Here is a 6,283-nt window from a genome sequence, read left to right on the forward strand (position 1 = left end):
TGGTGAAGAAACAATCCTTGATCTCCAAGAGCAAAAAGGAGTTCATATGCTAGTAGCAAAGGATAGATTGTTCTGTTGCCACAGTAACAAAGAGCCACCAGAATGAGGTTTTTAAAATGACGTATAGTTGATTTATAATGTTTTGTTAATTTCTGCTGTAAAACAAAGTGATTCAGTTACATATATGTGTGTGTATACACATATATATATTTATATGTACATACACACATTCTTTTTTTATATTCTTTTCCATTATGGTTTATCACAGGACACTGAATATAGTTCCCTGTGCTATACATACAGTAGGACCTTGTTTTTATCCATTCTATATATAATCAGAATCAGTTTTAAATTGCTTAAACAATACCTGACAGTTCTGTAGGCATGGAACAAGAACCAACTTTAAACCCATTTAAACAACTTTTATTGGTGAGTATGTTTTGGCAAGCCAACCTATCAGTAACGGTCCCTTGTTTCTGAAAGCCAGCCAACTGGGAACACACTCCTGTCAACGAACACACTTCTGAATACCAACCAATCAGAAATGGTCTCAGCCAAGTACCCATGCTTCCATGCTTCCACAGCTGATGCCAACCCCACAAAGACTGTGAAAAATCCACCAATCCTTAAACTTCACACTTCTCAAAAACCCTATAAGATCAGCAGTCTGCTCTGTGTGTAGAGACTGTGATTTGACCAGCAAAACTCTCTTAAGTAAGCAATAAACTCAGCTTTGTGATTTTGGGTTTAAGTACTGAAGAGTGGTCTTTTACACCTTTTACAAATTTATTCATGAAGTACAGTTTTAAATTTCATATATGACTGTATCAAGAAATATGGGAAATAAATCTGAAAAGTCACACCTTAAAACATACAAATTGTTTAACAAGTAATTTAGACTCTGACTCTTTTTAAGGCAGCTCCTTATATCTTTCTTGACTAACTTGCAATCGCCTAAGTAGTATCTCCAAAATATCTTCTGTACCATTACCACATATGCTTTCTCTAAAATGCTCAGGTTACTCCTAAGTGTACCCTTAATGAAATCACTGAACTCACCAGACATCTATGTTTAGTTATTCACACACTGAGCATTTATGTTCATGTTTTCATTTATTCAATCATTCAACATATCACTGTTGAAAACCAATGATACTGGGACTTCCCTGGTGGCACAGTGGCTAAGAATCCACCTGCCAATGCAGGGGACATGGGTTCGAGCCCTGGTCCGGGAAGATCCCACCTGCCGCGGAGCAACTAAGCCCGTGTGCCGCTACTGAGCCTGCACTCTAGAGCCTGCGAGCCACAACTACTGAGCCTGCAAGCCACAACTACCGAAGCCCTCGCGCCTAGAGGCCGTGTTGGGCAACAAAGAGAAGCCACAGCAATGAGAAGCCCGCGTACTGCAACGAAGAGTAGCCCCCGCTCTCCACAACTAGAGGAAGCCCACGCACAGCAACGAGTTAGACACAATGCAGCCATAAATAAATAAATAAATGAATGAATAATACAAAGTATGTACTAAATGGCAGGCACTGGGTTAAATGCTTCATATGCATCATTTCATCACTCAGTTGTAAAATTAAAAGGTGAGATGCATGTACAGCCACAAATGCAGATGACTTTTAACTTAGGAACAGATTATCTTCCAGTCCACATTGCTGACTACCAAGAAGCATCTCCCCAATGTTTATCATTTCGTCCTAACCATGTATTTACTGGGCTTCACCAATTCCACTGTCTCCTCATGCTCTAGCTTTTCTGTCCATTCTTTCTTATACTCCTTAGCTCCTCTCTTCTTCTTTTTAACTTAATGTGCTCTCATTATAACTTTTCCCTGTTTCTTTAAAGAATACTTTTCTTCTTTAAAGAATCTTCTCCCCAGATGTGACACATTACAAAAACTTCTGGGCAAAGAAAAAGAAACACTAAAATGCATAACACCGAAAACTAATTTAGATAACATTAATATATGGAAATGAAGTATACATCAGCTTAGGACAAAATTTTGCTAACCCAGTGTGCAACATTAAAGTAATTTTGTTATCCCACTAATTATTTTCATATGGAATTTCAGCTATAACATAACAAAAAACAAATATGAATAGAGAAATATATTCTAATTATTCCTGCTACCTGGTTATTAATATGAGTAAGTTAAGAAAAAGCTTCCCAGTCCTAAACACAACTATATTTGGGAATAGGTCAGCTGACAACAAATGCAGAGCTGCTGTTGCATTTGGATTAGTGCCTGAAGATAGTGTGAAGTGAGGATACTCCCACTGCTGAGTTTTTCTGCTATGTCATCAGCTCACATCTGCTACTGGATATGTTTCCAACATGACAGCAAAAGCAATCAAAACATGTTTTCTTATTAACTTGCTGCAAGTTTCAAAAGTCTGCCAACCACCAGTACAAACTTAAATAGTTCATTAACAGTATGTAATTAATATATTGAATAGCTATACCTAGTGATGCTATAATATGTGCCACAGGCTTTAAAGTCAAGAAATTATGTCTTTATTGATTACAAATCTCAATATAAAAAGTTAATTTAGAATTATTATAATACTTAATATAATTATTCTAAAGTTAAGATGAAATATAAATAACAGGAAATCCCTGATACTCTTAATGGACTCTTTTTTCTTGGCTGCACCACGGGGCATGTGGGATCCTAGTTCCCTGACCAGGGTTCAAATCGGTGTCCCCTGCAGTGGAAGCATGGAGTCCTAACCACTGGACCACCAGGGAAGTCCCCTGGACTCTTAAAAGTAAACTTCTGACAATTAAGGAGAAGTAACTCTCAGTATTAATTAATACTGATAGTCCTCTATTTCTTTTCTTTTCTTTTTTTTTTTTGCGGTACACGGGCCTCTCACTGCTGTGGCCCCTCCCGCTGCGGAGCACAGGCTCCGGACGCGCAGGCTCAGCGGCCATGGCTCACGGGCCCAGCCGCTCCGTGGCACGTGGGATCTTCCCGGACCGGGGCACGAACCCGCGTCCCCTGCATCGGCAGGCAGACTCCCAACCACTGCGCCACCAGGGAAGCCCAGTCCTCTATTTCTTTAACAGAATAATAAAAAAGTGTTTCTTTCAGCTTAGAAAGTAAAGCCTTTTTGTTCCCAAAATACACTACTAGGTTACAAGACTTACCATATGCTATAGTTACTGTTATTGGTACAAGGCTAGACAAACAGACAAATGGTACAGAAAAGAGTATCCAAAAGCAGATATATATAGAGTCACCTAGTTTACAATGAAAACAACACTACAGTTCACTGGGTGACAGGATAGTGTTTTCAATAAATGGTACTAGAGCAACTGGATATCCACATAGAAAAATTAACCTTGACCCTTGTCTCACATCATTTACAGATAGATCACAGATCTAACTGCAAAACTAAAACTATAAAGGTTTCTAAATGAAAACATAAAAGAATATCTTCATGCTGGAATTCCTAACCAGAGCAATTAGACAAGAAAAAAGAAATAAAAGGCACCCAAATTTCCAAATCAGAAAAAATTATCTGCTTGCAGACATGATCTTATAAATAGAAAACCCTGAAGACTCCACACAAAACAAAAACCGTTAGAACTAATAAACAAATTTAGCAATATTGCAAGATGTAAAAATCAACATCTAAAAATCACGTGCAAAAAAAAAAGTATACAGGACTTCCCTGGTGGCTCAGTGGTTGAGAGTCCGCCTGCCGATGCAGGGGACACAAGTTCGTGCCCTGGTCCGGGAAGATCCCACATGCCGCGGAGCGGCTGGGCCCGTGAGCCATGGCCGCTGAGCCCGCGCGTCCGGAGCCTGTGTTCCGCAATGGGAGAGGCCACAACAGTGAGAGGCCCACGTACCGCAAAAAAAAAAAAAAACAGTATACAATAGCAGTGAATTCAAAGAAGAAATTAAGAAAATAATTCTGTTTACAATAACATCAGCAAGAATAAAATACTTAGGTAGAGGGAATTCCCTGGCGGTCCAGTAGTTAGGGCTCTGCGCTTCCACTGTAAGGGGGCACGGGTTCGATCCCCGTTCGGGGAATTAAGATCGCGCATGCCCCACAGCACAGCCAAAAAAATAAATAAATAAAAGGAAGAAATAAAATGTATGCTGTACGATGCTCTATTCTCACGTTTTTTGTTTGTTTGTTTGTTTGTTTGTTTTTTGCGGTACGCGGGCCTCTCACTGTTGTAGCCTCTCCCGTTGCGGAGCAGAGGCTCTGAACGCGCGGGCTCACGGGCCCAGCCGCTCCGCGGCATGGGGGATCCTCCCAGACCGGGACACGAACCCATGTCCCCTGCATCGGCAGGCAGACTCTCAACCACTGTGCCACCAGGGAAGCCCCTCTCACATGTATTTTTGTAATAAAGTATTTATATAAAAAAAGAGAATAAAATACTTAGGCATAAACTTAACCAAAGGTGAAAGACTTATACACTGACAAACATGTATTTTTGTAATAAAGTATTTATATAAAAAAAGAGAATAAAATACTTAGGCATAAACTTAACCAAAGGTGAAAGACTTATACACTGACAACTACAAAACACTGTTGAAAGAAATTAAAGATGACACAAACAAATGGAAAGACAACCCATGTTCATGGGGTTGGAAGACTTAATATTGTTAAGCTGTCAATACTACCGAAAGCGATCTACAGATTCGATGCAATCCTTACCAAAATCCCAATTATGATTTTTGCAGAAATAGAAAAAGTCATCCTAAAATTCATATGGAACCTCAAGGGACTCCAAACAGCTAAAACAATGTTGCAAAAGAAGAACAAAGTTTGGAGGTCTCATACTTCCTGATATCAAAACTTAATATAAAGCTACAGTAATCAAGACAATGTGATACTTGCATAAAGACATATACATTGATGGAACACAATAGAAAGCACAAAAATAAACTCTCACTTATATGACCGAATAATTTTTGACAAGGGTGCCAAGACCATTCAATGGGGAAGGTACAGTCTTTTCAACAAATGATAGAAAAACTGGGTATCTATATGGAAAAGAATGAAATTGGACCCTTACCTTACACCATATATGAATATTAACTCAAAATGGATCATAGACCTAAATATAACACGTAAATTTATAAAACTCTTAGAAGAAAATGGGAAGAGCTTCATGACACTCAGTTTGGCAATGATTTCTAGGACATGACATCAAAAGCACAGCAACAAAAGAAAAAAATGTAAATTGGCCTATATCAAAATTAAAAATGTTTATGTATCAAATGACACTATCAAGGGACTTCCCTGGTGGTCCAGCGGTTAAGAACCCACCTTCCAATGCAGGGGACATGGGTTCTATCCCTGGTTGGGGAACTAAGATCTCACATGCCACAGGGCAACTAAGCCCGCACACCGCAACTACTGAGCCTGCGCGTCACAACTAGAGAGAAGCCTGTGCGCCATGAAAGATCCCACATGCCATAACAAAGATCCCGCATGCCACAACTAAGACCCAACGCAGCCAAATAAAAATAAATAAATAAATAAATAAATGTTTCATCAAATGACACTATCAACAGAATGAAAAGGCAACCCACAGAATAGGAGAAAATATCTGCAAATCATATATCTGATGAGGGATTAATATCCAAAATATATATAGTGAACTACATACAACTCAACAACAACAGGATTAAAAATCAGACAAAAGACAAGTAGACATTTCTCCAAAGAAAATTTACAAATGGCCAATAAGCACATGAAAAGATGCTCAACAGCAACAATCATTAAGGAAACATAATGACTAAACCACAAAACCACAATGAGATCCCACTTTACAGCTATTAGGATGGCTATTAACAAATCAAAACAACAAAATAAATGTTGGTGAGGATGTGGAGAAACTGGAAACACTTTTCATGCAGTGCTGGTAGGAATGTAAAATGGTGCAGCCACTATGGAAAACAATAGGGTGGTTCCTTAAAAAATTAAAAATAGAATTACCATATGATTCAGCAATTCCACTTCTAGGTGTACACCCAAAAGAATCAAAAGCAGAGTCTCAAACAGATATTTGCACACCTATAGTCATAGCAGCTTATTCATAACAGCCAAATGGTGAAAGCAACCCAGGCATCAACCAATGGAAAAATGGATAAACAAAATGTGATATATACACAGAATGGAATATTTGGCCTCTAAAAGGAAGGAAATTCTGACACATGCTACGAACATGGAGAACCCTGGAAGATATTATGCTAAGTTAAGCCAGTCATAAAAGGACATAGAGCTGGAAGAGGGGCAGGGGGTAA

Source organism: Lipotes vexillifer, unplaced genomic scaffold (genome assembly GCF_000442215.2).
Source record: "Lipotes vexillifer unplaced genomic scaffold, Lipotes_vexillifer_v1.1 scaffold2225, whole genome shotgun sequence".
Lineage (NCBI taxonomy): Eukaryota > Metazoa > Chordata > Mammalia > Artiodactyla > Lipotidae > Lipotes > Lipotes vexillifer.